This window comes from Protopterus annectens, chromosome 1.part0, assembly GCF_019279795.1.
Source record: "Protopterus annectens isolate FY-2018-M chromosome 1.part0, PAN1.0, whole genome shotgun sequence".
Taxonomy (NCBI): Eukaryota; Metazoa; Chordata; order Ceratodontiformes; family Protopteridae; genus Protopterus; species Protopterus annectens.
Window position 1 is genome coordinate 961,874,124 of NC_056725.1, and position 13,147 is coordinate 961,887,270.

Genomic DNA, 13,147 nt, shown 5'->3' on the forward strand with positions numbered 1-13,147 from the left:
GGTCTCCCTTGGAAACAAAGAATGCGATTGGAAAGTATTCCTTTCTTGACTCTGATATGGTCAATAGTTAATTTAAGCTTTTTACCTCTACTGTGACTGGTTTTATTAAATAAGCTGAAAATGTTATAGCAAATTTGATGATGTAAGTATTGATGCGATATATTTTATACACAGAGATTTGTAATCAAGTTTTTATTTTCCTTGGAAGTCTTGCACTAAGACACCAAGGGAATAAGTCTTTCTAAACGTATTTAATACTTACTATTAGTTCCAACAGTTTTGTTGGTACATATATTTCTAGAGTTTATGAAGGAAGAAATAATGGGAACACAAATAAATACTTACAAATTTCAAATTGAAAACAGCCAAAGCATGACTCATACACAGCAAATGAAATTTGAGCACTTTTGTTCTTTAATTACTAAACATGAACTTCTTCGGACAATGCCAGGACTTGACTAAAGAACTTAAAAATACTAATAAATCACGACAAAATAAATTTGTTCACTGTTGGAACTCGTTTTAGACAATTTCTTCACCTTGCTGGAAAAATTATATAAACAGATCTCAGGTGTCGCCATAAGGGCAAGAGTCGCCCTAGTTTTTGCCAATTTAGTCATGGCAAAGTGGGAGGAAAGGCATTTGAAAAGACATCATCTGTCTCACCACATTCTTTTCTAATGCAGGTACATTGACTACCTGTTTTTCCTGTGGAAAGGCGATTGTGAAGATTTCAAGGTCTTGGTTGAATATCTTAACTACGGATTTTTGAAACGCATCATCAGCGGTACTGGAAAAGGCTTAAACTACTTGGACATTAATTTATTTTATGACATAAAATTTTCATTAGTAAGATTTACAGGAAAGAATCTTTTGTTAAACAACACCTGCACAAAGACAGTTTGCAACTGGAACATATGAAGAGAGGAGTTGTTAAAGGGTAACTGATCAGAGTGAGCAGGTTAGCATCCAACGATTCAACTTTTTTGGACAAACTAAATGAATTAAAAGAATTTTTTATGGATCGTGGTTACAGCGATAATTGGTTATTAACCATTGAAAATGAAGTTCTATTGCTTAGGGAAACTAAGACTTGTCCTATCCTGTCAAAGAAAGTTATTACTATTGGACTGGTTTACAATGAAGGTGGTGGCTCTAGCATAACCAATCAAGTTATTTTTAAAAAGCCTTCCCTATCGAAATGTGGCGTATTAAAAATATTACTTCAGAAAACTGTAAAGTCGTTCTTGGAAACAAGTGAATTAAAATGGTTTTAGGTGACAAACCAATTGTTCACTTTCAGGAAGTCTTGTAATCTGAAAAGTATTTTATAGCATCATGATTCCAACAGGTTTAACTTTGTGAAATAATATACCTGGCACCTTCAGTTGCAGCAAGGGCAGGCAGTGTAGATTTATGGGCAACTATTCTTTACTGAGTTTCACACACTGCAATGTTACGATATGTGCTCATTATAGATTCAATTGCGAGTCAAAATTTGTTGGTTACTCTGCCTGTTGTGACTCTTGTAATTCTTTCTATACTGGAAAGACCATTAGGTGCTTGAAAAAGCGGGTTTACAAACATTTGTTAGCCATAATAAAGAATGTCAATAACGCATTGGCTAAGCATGCTACCCTTTGCAACAAATTTAGGAAATTTTCCTTTTCAGTCATTGACTTTGTAACAGAAGATTTTAATGGTGACATTAAAACAATCCTGAAGTGCCGAGAATCCATGTGGGGGACTAGGGTTCTAGCATTAAATGAGTTTATAAACATCAATTTTTTTTTTTTACAGATGAAACAATATTAATTTTAAGTGCTGATTTACCACGTTTTAGATACTGTTTCTTCTTTTTGATGCTTTTATTTACCATTAAATTGATTTTTTTTATTGGATGTCTAATAATGGTTTATGTCTCACTATTGGTTTAATTTTGTAACACGATTTCTTAGATACGATTTTTAGTTCTTTAGTCAAGTCCTAGCATTATTGTCTGAAGAAGTTCTTGTTTAGTAATTAAAGAACAAAAACACTCGCATTGCATTCACCACGTTCGGGTAGTGCTTTTGGCTGTTTTCAATTTGTTTGAATTTTTGATTTTTTGTTTCATTTTTATACTTAGAAATGTATTAACCAGAACAGGAAAATGGATACCAAAAACGATCTTTTGAACCATTTTAGGGAGGAACAGACACACACATGTTGTGTTGTTCTTCATTTTAATAACTGCTTGTTTGTGCCAGCTGACTATTTCAAAAATGTGTGCAACTTGAAAGACTTTTCACAGGAATCAAAAATGTACTTTTAACATTTTAGATATGAAAAAATAAGCTGAGGTAGATATCAGGCCTTGGGGATTATTTGCCTTCAAAACCCTCTCAGCTCCCTTTCATTTTAATGACAGTTTTTCTTTAAGGCATACTGTAACACCACAGTGTTGCAGCCTTAAATTGGTACAAACTTTAATTGAATGGTACATCCTTAAACTCAACTAGCCTGGTAAATTCACTCCATCTGTACACAGGTTTTGAGTTATCAGATTTTTACCTAAAACACTGCAAGATATTAATGAAACGATGAAAAACCTGGACAGAAAGTTGATTCAAAGGTAAAATAATAAAAGCAAAAGCAATATTTAAGCAATCATGTATGTTTACCAGTGCGGAGCACAGATCAAGCTTGACCGATTGCAGGTTCATCCCAAGCTGTTTAGTACAGAAGCAAACAATACACAGAGTACAAGTACACAGTCAGTAAAACAGAAAACAAGGATATAGCTATTATGAATTCTAAGACTCAGAACAGATCACCACTGCGGTGAAGCTGACCTATGGGATGATTCATAAAAATGTTATAGGGAGTTGGAGTGGAGAAGAGGTTGTGGCCCTGCAGAAACCATGAATGGAGGATCTAGTAAATGCTTCTAAAGTGGACTTAAGTCCAGGTCACTGAAAAAGGGCCTAAAAGATGCAACAGCTCTTGCAGAATGATCTTTGTTATTAAATGAGAGAGATGTTCCATGGAATGAATACCAAAAGGACATGGCAAGTGATATCCACCTAGAAACAGTTTGTTTAGATACTAGAAGACTTTGCTTCTTACCAACAAAAGGGAAGAATAACATTTCCAATTTCCTTTGTTTTGTGCAGAGAGAATATCAACTAGCTTGTGTATATCAAGCAAGTGTAGAATCTTTTCACTTTTGTTTTGAGGATCAGGAAAATGATGAAGAGTGACTAGATTGGTTCAGAAATATTTCTGTTACCACCTTAGGCAAAAAAGATGCATCAGCTCAAAGGGAAATGCTGTCCTTATGGAAAACCAGAAAAGGAGGGACAGACATCAATGCTTGCAAGACCAATAGAAAAAATATAAAAAAAATAAATAAAATAAATAATAAAAATATATAAAAAATAAAGCCAGCACCACGAATGGATCCAATGAATGTAATTTATTGCACTGAAACTAGACCGGTTTCAGCTATTAAGCTTTCCTCAGTAGTTACAATCACAAAATGAAAAAGCTCCTTATATACCCTTCAAGGAAGCAATGACATCACTTCCTGTCAAAAAAGAAAAACCATTAATAAAATGAAAAATAAATGGTTATAAAACATACAAAGAAAATATAGTCCACCTTAAACTGTCCCAAGCTGTCATGATACCAGTTGGGTAAAAAATAAAATGTTACCTTAGTATAATGAAGATTTGTGCTGTGTGAAATAAAAATATGATTAGCACAATTAGACATTATGTCATGAAATTCACTAGAAAATTATAATAGCAATAAATCATATTGGGGTTACAATGTGAAAACACATCATTAAACCATCAACAATTAAGATGAAATGAAAAGGTTGAAAAAACAAATGTTAGAAGAATACATTTTAGAAAGATAAATCACATTTCGTCATTGAGCCCATGGTGAGAAAAGCCCACCAAGTTTGACTATCCATCTTTTCTCCTTTTTATTTAAAATGTCATGCCATCCTGTTTTAAATGCCCGATTTCCAATAATATTATCAATAATACAGAATGAAAATTTGGCAGTGGGATGCTTAATGGTGTGTCTGTATAGTGCGTTTGTTATCCTGCAATTTCTAATGTCACCCAAATGTTCTGATATCCTGATGCGAAATTGTTGACAATCTCTCAGAGGGAAAGTTCTTCCTGAAGGGAGTCAGAGGATGTGATGTCCTCAGGCTTAGACTGATATTCTGAAGGGGAATGCATCTGAGAGGAATACAGGCCCATTCTTGCTCAGTTATTTTCTTTCTCACATGATGGTAATACTTTTACTGTTACTCCACTCCTGCAATTAACCAATATTTTGTGTTCTTTGGAGAAACTTGCCCGTATATCATTTCTTTCCTCTCTCAACATCTTAAATCACTTTTATTAAATGAGATAGCTGTTCATTGTTTACCTTTATCCATTTAATTTCCAATATCATCAACCCTACTCCAATGTACTTTCCCCTGATCTCTGGGCCATCTTTAGGACAGACTGGTCGTCTCCAACAGCATTTCCCCATAGGGCAGACTTCTACCTTCCAGTCTACCAACTCCACTCCTTCAAAAATTCCATAGAATAACCTTGGCATCTCATTTAGTAAACTGTTCTTAAACTGATCATAGGTGACAACAGTACTGTGAATATACCCAGTCTCCCTCTTATTCTGTTTTCTCTCTCTTCCTAGATCATCTTTCCATTCACATTCATAGGACTGAATATATGTAAGCAACATGGCCAACTGGCATTCTAGGAAGTAAGTTTTAAAATCGGAGACCTCCAGCCCTCCTTTTTCCTATGGCATTACCACTAACTCACAATTATACTCCCAGTTTTCCATTATCACACAAAAATGGTAACATTATCTGCTTCACACATTTTATATATTTCACTGCTAGAATCCACCATGTAAGCTCATCCTGGATAAAGGTATTGTGGAACTATATATGGCTGCAATATCTGCACTCTCTGATCTATGCCTAGAAGAATCAACTGCCACTCTCTTATCAAATCCCTACATTTATTCCACACATTTTCATATGTTACTCAAAAGGTCTCTTCCATCATGCCAGTTAACCAAATCCCCAAATATCTGAAATGGACCACCCTCCAAGAATACCCAAATTCCTTCTGTAGATTAGCACAAAACTGACTGCAATGGCCTGTGACATTTTCCTGTTAACGTGAGGAAAACCTTTGCTTTTGTAATACTTCTCATAGAACCTGCATATCCTGCCTAGGCTGCTCCACAGTAATCAAAATATCATCAGCAAATAGACTTACCCCCCCCCCCCCGTCATGTCCTTTAACAGTGGAGCCCCTTACCTCAACAACCAGAGGCTTCAAGTATATAGCAAATAAAAGAAGACACAAGGGACACCTTTTTTCTTGTCACCCTTTTCAACTAAAACATCTCTAATAATCTCACAATTATTTTAATGCTTGTTGTTGCTCCCCGAAATATTCTACTAACCAGAACAAACTTTCCTGGACACCCCATTGTTTCAGTAGCAAAAGCAAATACTTCCATCCCAGTCTGTAGACTCTCTTTTTTTATAGTACAAAGCGAACTGCTAATTCTGGCTTAGTCAGCCAAGCATGCTGCAGAATCAACACAGTCCTTAGGAGGTTCTCTGTAATCCTGCTACTCCCTACAAAACCACATTGACCTGTATACATTATTTTAGGTAGAATCTTTGTCAACCTGTTTGGCAACACAAACAAAAACTCTGCAATCATGGTTAACTATGGAAATTGATCCACAGAAGAACAGCAGCAATGGGTCTTTCCTCTCTTTATTGAGGACAATAATAATTACTGCCCTCCATGACTTAGGTAGGGGGCATCAATGAACACCTCATTAAACAGCTCTGTCCAAATGTGTATTATCTGATTTTTTACTAATACCCATAGTTCTAAAGGAATCCCATCCTCCCCTGGTGATTTACCCTTTGCCATCGGATTCCACACTTTTACCTCATCCCTCACTATTTCTGTAGTAGCAAACAACTGTTTATCTTCAGACACCGTCGGCAACTTTATTCTGCTCCACCAGTCCTTATCCTATTCCCAACCAACCCCATAGCTTCCTCCTCTGCATATAGCTTTTCATAACATAACCTAAATTCCTCAAGTATCCTAGGCAATGTTTTCACTTATTCAACTGACGTTTCCACCCTAACGTTAAACATCTCTTCCTCAAATTCTTGTTGCCTCAAAAGCAGAGCCAAAGCTTGCATTGCCTTAGTGTTAGTCTTAAAACAGTCACGTTCCGTGACTATTGTCCTACACTGCAGTTAACCATCCAATTCCTTTTGCAGCTCCTGTTTTTTTTTTTTTAATTGTATCCCTCTCCTGCATTCTTTTACCTTTGAACTGCAACTCCTTCAGTTCTTGCAGTAATCTTAACTGAGTCATCTCACTAAAGCCCAGTCTTGTGTAACATTTTATGGCCTTTCTACATTCTCCTCTTTTATCTAAGCTTTAAGTTCACTTCTTCCAGAAATGCCTCTACCCACCATCTACCTTCCTAGTGATCAGAGCACTACTAGTTTGGAACCAGTATTAAAAGCTGCTTTTGACATTTACTAACCGATTTGTAAGCTAACATTTTAACTCACTGCAAAATAGTTTTATTACAGGAGATCTGCTTAATTTTGTATGTAGGTCTGTATGTAACCAAGAAATATTTTTCCGACATTTTTGCCTACTTACCATACTAGCTCAGCTATGCTGTAGTTATAAATGCTTTTTTTCTGTAGGTTATGGATCTTTTCTTCCCGCGCTTCCACTGAAAAGGGGTCTTGCTTGGTCCAGTCTGACAATCCAGTTAAACAAATGCAATAAAACAAATTATCTGTAAGTAGCAGCATATGCAGGTAAACTATGTACAAACAGAGTATGCATCATATAGGACTCAGCTTCATGACACAGACAGATGAAGCGCCGATGATGACTCAGATGACATACAATAAAATTTAACTGGTCAGGCAAATGAAGAGCTGAGAGGGGAAGGATAGGAATCTGCATCTGATGTCAGCTAGCCTAACAAGGGGAAGGAGGCAGTCTAACTCAGCTACCGAGGGGTGGTGTAAACAAAAAGAAACCCTAGGATAACTGCCTGAATGACAGCCTCTTGCAATTAACTGACTAAAGCCCTCCCAAGGGAATGAATGGACTAAGTAAAAGGTGACTGCTGGCGAGCAACAAAGGACACAAAATATATATCTGTTTAATGTATCTCATGTTAGGTAGTAAAATGCACAATATCTGCTTTGTGAATATGTACAGTGTTAAGGACAGCATTATCCTCAGGCCTTTTAAACATTACACTGAATGTATACAATCAGGGAATTCTTAGTTTATAGTGTTTCACAGATTATTTGACTAAAAAGAAATATTTGTGACTGGTATAATTTCTGGGAATGTGGGGGTGTCCTCCCTACACATAATGGGTCCTTGGATGTTCAATGAAGATAGTTTAGGCAAACATTTTTTTAACATTTTAATTTTGTTGAAACTGCCTTCAGCAAGTTGACATGAATCCCTTTAATTTTTTTCCATTACCTCTGAAACAGCAGCAAGCACAAAAACTTTTAAGATGGTCTATCTAGTTAGTCCAGAAATGTGGGTTAGTTGGTTATTGTGAACTTTTGTTAGAAGAGGATTCTAAATGGCTAAAAAAAATCATTTTAATTTTTTTCTCCAATGGAAAACACAGTGGAAAATTTGTACTTTCACAACAGTTTCAACATTTGTGTGAAGATCACATATGTGATTTTCAACATTTGTGTGAAGATCACATATGTGCTTTTTTTACTGTGTGCATAACAGGGTGACAATAATTAAGCACTGTAAAAATGTGCGTGTGTAGCTTAAAGAAGTGAGGCACAGGCTACTGTTGGTAGCCAGTTGATGTTTTGTAGAGTAATACAGTGATGTTTCTCTTGTGGGGTTAAGGATATAAACCTACAGATTTAGTTAGCGGTGGTGGTAATTACAGCAATGACCAGCAGACCATTTTGGCTATGACTATTCTTATAGGTTCATAGATACTTACCAGGCTACTAACATCTGTGAAGATCTTAAGCCTAGCTTTACATTTTTAATTCAGTACTTAGGAGGTCAGACATACAGTAACAGGCATTCAGTTGTGTAGTTATGTTATCAACCATCTGTATGTTCATTAAAAAGTCAGGATCCAACCATGGACATAAATGCCCATAATTTTGGTCTTTCTCACATTTATCATTAAGTGATTCACCTACATTAATAGAACTATCTGGGTTATTCTTTTTACTTGTTCTAAAAAGCATGTATATTGATTTGGTGGGGCTTATGGAAAGTTTGTTGGAGCCTAACCTGGAAACTGTGAGCTACTCATTTTGTAGTGGTATCCCTATATTAGTATGGGAGGACCCATTTTGCAGTAGTTTTTCTGCGTTAGTAAGGAGGGTCCAGAGTGAGCAACGAAAATAAAATCAACAGAAATTGTAACAGCAGAAGCTGGGAAAGTTTTGCTAATGTTTATGAAAAGAGAAAACAGAACTGCCCCAAAGTCTGACTTCTGAGGATCTGCTGAGGTGAAAAGCTATAGCCAAAAGATCTGCTAGTCACTGCTGCAGCAATCACTACCACAAATGGTTTACATACTTAACCTCACAAAAGAAACATTACTGTTATTACGCCATCAGACAGTTTCCGGACTAAATATTGGAGGTGCTGGACAGTGCAATATTCCTGTCCTGTGATAAAACATACCAAAATGAGGAAATGGACCTTTTTTTTTTTTTTTTTTTTTTAAATTCGCTGATGACTAGGTTAGCCTTTTTAATTCTCTGATGACCAGGTTAGGTCCACTAACCTAGTAGCATCTTTTCAAGGTAGAACTGAGGTGGTATTTATATTACTAAATGAAATTTAGTTAAGGCATCAGGAAGCTTCTCCTACTCGTAGCTTGTACAGCTACTGAGTACGAACACCTATCTCATTCCTAGCAGAGTGGTGGATGGGAGGACAGTGTGAGAGATGGAGAAAGTGGTGGAAGAGGCAGAGACGAATGCTAGTGTTTCAGCTGGACAGATGTTCTAGGACTCAATTTTTTTCAGCAAAATTTATTTGCTGAAGCAGAGAAAGGAGAACTAATGCGTGAAGGACGTATAATTATAATGTCCAGTCAGGAGGGGTGCAGGATGATTTAAGTGAAATGGTAGTGCAGAGCGAACGGAGAGTGGAAAGGAGATTTCATGGGAAAAATTGTGGACAAAATTCTAAAGGAAGAAGTAGATGACATCCTGAAGAGTGAAAGTAAAGGGAAGAAATCTTATGCAGAGAAGGTTAAAGAAAGTGGAAGTGAGAGAGAAGAACAGAAGAAAAATGAAGTAAATATAAAGCACAAATTTGTGCTGAGAAATCAAAGTAAAGAGGAAAAAGAATTGGACAGATATGAAGTTTGGGACAATTTAATAACTCCTTTAGGTGTAAAAGCTCAAAGATGTCAGAGCTTTTATTGTTATTGATAAAGATATATTGGGACATTACATTTGAAAGACTGGTTATGCAATGTAAAGTTTCTTGGTAGAATAGGAGAAGAAAAAAATAATATTTTGAACATATATGTTTAAAGAATTTAACGCAGAAACAAAAAAGAAGATACTTGTGTAATTTCCAACTGAAGTTGAGAAACAGACTTTAAAAAGACATTTAAGTAAAACATGTAAAAGAACTGTGGACATTCCCAAAGTTTATGACAACAGGGGTTTATGGACTGGAGGATAGGATTGTAACATTGTACTGAAAATGGTACATAAAAAAAGTTTTAACTATTCCTAGCATGATAAATGTGGAAGGAAACAAGGGTGAAGTAAAACATTAGGGTCAACCCTTTTTTTTGCTGTGATAAGGAGGATCACTTAAGAAGTTGCGATAAAAGAAAATATTATATTTACAGGGGAAACTGTCATGATGTAAGAAATGAACTCAAACGTTATAAATGTGATAAAAATTGGTCATTAACAGATGGACTGCAAAATGGAAAAAAATATAAGGTAGGAGTACGAAAAAGAAAAAAATGAACAGAAAAAAGTGGAGTAAAAGAAGAAAGAAAATATTAAGATAAAAACAGAGAGGATAACGTAGAAGGCAGCACTGAAATAAGTGATGAGGAAGATGAAATGAAAAACAATAAAAGGAAAAAAAATTATATTGGAAAAGAGTGAAAGATAGAAAAAAGTTTAAAGGGACAAATATGAAAAACGAAAGTAAATGGATAAATGTAAGAAAATGGTGAATTTACATAAAATAATATTTTAGAAGTTATAAATGAGAAAGTATTAACTTTAGAGTACTTTCTATAAAGGTAAATAGTTTTAAAAATATGGTTAGAAGGATAGGAATATTAGAGTGGTGCAGTAAATGTGATGTAGATGTAATAGTTTTGGAAGACATAACACTTTTAACCAAGGAATAAAACAGAAAAACTTTGGAGAGAAGACACAATTTGGAAAATGGTAAATGAATAATGTTTGGAAATAGCAATTCTTTGTCAAAAATTAGTGGAAATACTAGATGCGACATTAGTAATGATGGAAAGATTAACTGTTGCAGATTTAAGATGGAAAAATCAGATACATAGAATTATAGCAGTGTATGATTACGTAACATGTATAGAAAGGGAAACTTTATTCCATAAGATTTTAGATTCTATAGTAATAAATATAAATATATTAACAGAAGATTTTAACTGTGATTTGAGAGGAAAAAAGAGAGGAAGTGACGTTAATAAGATAACAGAAGTTATGAGATTTGGAAGATTAAATATTTGGAATAGTAACTCATGGACTTACAATTGAGGGACACGTAAAACTGAAATAGATCATTTTATATTATCAGAGAAGCAACTGTAACAGGCTTTCAGATCATTTAGCAATATCGATAATGATTAAGGAGAATAAAGAGTAAAGTAATATTACAACTATGGAAATATAATATTACTAAGATTATTTTAGAAACATTGGTCTGAATGATGGCTTGGTTTTAAAGAGAAATATAAAAAGTGTTTTTTTTTTTTTTTGTTTTGTTTTTAGAATGGCAGAAGAATGCAAGGAAAGCAGAAAAAATATGCAAGAACGTGTATAAATGTTTTAAAGGACATAAAGAAAATTGGTATAGAAAATAAAATAAAAAAAAATTAAGGAATTGCGAGTTAAATTATGTATTTTCTACAAGATAAAAAAAATCTGCATATTTAAGTAAATTAGTTACTAAGATGGTAGTGTAAAGAGAGAAATATAAAAATGCAAAAGGAGAAATAAAAAGAACCTAGGAACAGATTATGCGCATTGTAGTAAATTACACACACAAAATATCTAAAGAAAAGGAAAAACAGCAGAAGAGAAATGTTTAAAGAAAGGAGAAGCAGAGAAGAGGACATGTTAAAAGATTATCTGAGCAAGATAAGCAGATGGAACAGGCAGTTTCTTTATGCGAAGTAATATAGAATCAGCTACAGGAACAGATGGGATTGAATATCAAATGTATAAGAATTTAGAAGCATGAAAGATTTCTGATTAAGGAATTATGCAGTGGCATACTTAAATGTATATGCAAAAAAAGAAAAAAATGAACTTAAAAAAATTGGAGACATAAGGTATTACAGTACATGGACTATACCATTTTTATGAAAATAATTCAAAAGAAAATGGAAAATTAAAAGGATAGTATAAAGGGGAAAAGATGTCTGGAATTAATACCAACAGTAAGAGATTGCGGATGACATTATAAACAGAAAAGAAGAGGCTAAACGTATGACAGGATGTTTGAATAAGGCATTTGACACATTACATGAAGGTTTATGAGCAACAAGGAGTACAAAACAGGTAAAATTTGTCATTCTGTCTATAATAATAATGTTGTTGTGTCTTTTGGCTTTTCCCAGTTAGGGGTCGCCACAGCGGAACACCGGTCCACTAATGATTGGTAGTAGATTTTTACATGCCGACTTGCCGGGCCTGACGCACAACCTTCAATGAAGGAACGCCCATTCACGCATGTTGCCACACAGAAGACGATCCGAGAATCGAATGGGGCAACATCTTACTGTGAGGCGACAACGCTACCGCATCACCACCACAATAATAATAATAAAATTAAGAACTTCAGTAAATGGGTGGTTTAGTAGAGAAATAGATATCAAGAATGGTATAAGACAAGGATGTCCAATGAAGGGCATATTTATTTTAGTTATGACTGTATTAATAAAAGTAAATATAAAAATGAAGGATGCTAGATATGTGACACATGAAGGAATGTTGTGTCTTTCGGCTTTTCCCGGTTAGGGGTCGCCACAGCGGAACTCCGGTCCACTAATGATTGGTAGTTGATTTTTACGTGCCGAGTTACCAGCCCTGATGCACAAACTTCAACGAAGGTACGCCCATTCAAGCATGTCTCCACGCAGAAGAAGCTCTAGCTGAGAATCGAACCAGACAGCGTCTTACTGTGAGGCGACAATGCTACCGCAGCACCACCACCTCTGTGATACAGGAAGGAATAAGAATTCCAATTATGTTGGCATATGCATATGATGTTGGCATATGCATATGATATTATTACTAAAAAAATTAAGTTTGTGTGAAAAAAGTATTATTATATTTATGTGAATGTCTAAAAACAGCAGGCACAACTTTAAATGAAGTAAAGGACCAGGTATCACAGTAAAGAACGGAGACATACAATGAGTGACATTTCTGTACTAGGTACAAGATTTGGAAATAGAACACAAGTAGAGATCAATGGAAACAACAACAGAAGAACTAAAAGAAATTTGTAATTTTTGGAAAACATACAAGTTATTATTTTGAAAAAAAAAGTTTATTTAATAAATTCTATCTCAACAGGAAAGCTAGCATATTTAGCAAGTATATATACGATGCCAATAATATATGAAAAAGCAGTTTTACATGTGATTCTTTCATATGGGGTTCGATATTAAATCCCATAAAGAGGATTTTGTATGTAGATAAAAAAGGAGGTGGTTTAGGCTTAATAAATCCAGTAGTATACACTGCTTCATTGAACTTGTGTAAAATGTTAAAGTGGAGAAATGAAAAAAAAATGAGAAGAAGTTGATG

General features: G+C 34.9%; 1 protein-coding gene across 20 annotated transcripts in view; it reads right to left on the reverse strand.

The window, feature by feature from the left end:
* EPB41L2 (erythrocyte membrane protein band 4.1 like 2) overlaps positions 1 to 13,147 on the reverse strand; it is a 2,741,769-nt gene that overhangs the window by 2,346,139 nt on the left and 382,483 nt on the right. The window contains exon 3 of one of the 20 annotated variants that reach the window (XM_044064483.1): positions 3,697 to 3,718. The exons of the other annotated variants lie outside the window; for them this stretch is intronic. The gene's annotated coding sequence lies outside the window, so the exon portion shown is untranslated. The remainder of the gene's footprint in view (positions 1 to 3,696; positions 3,719 to 13,147) is intronic. 20 annotated transcript variants of the gene reach the window in all.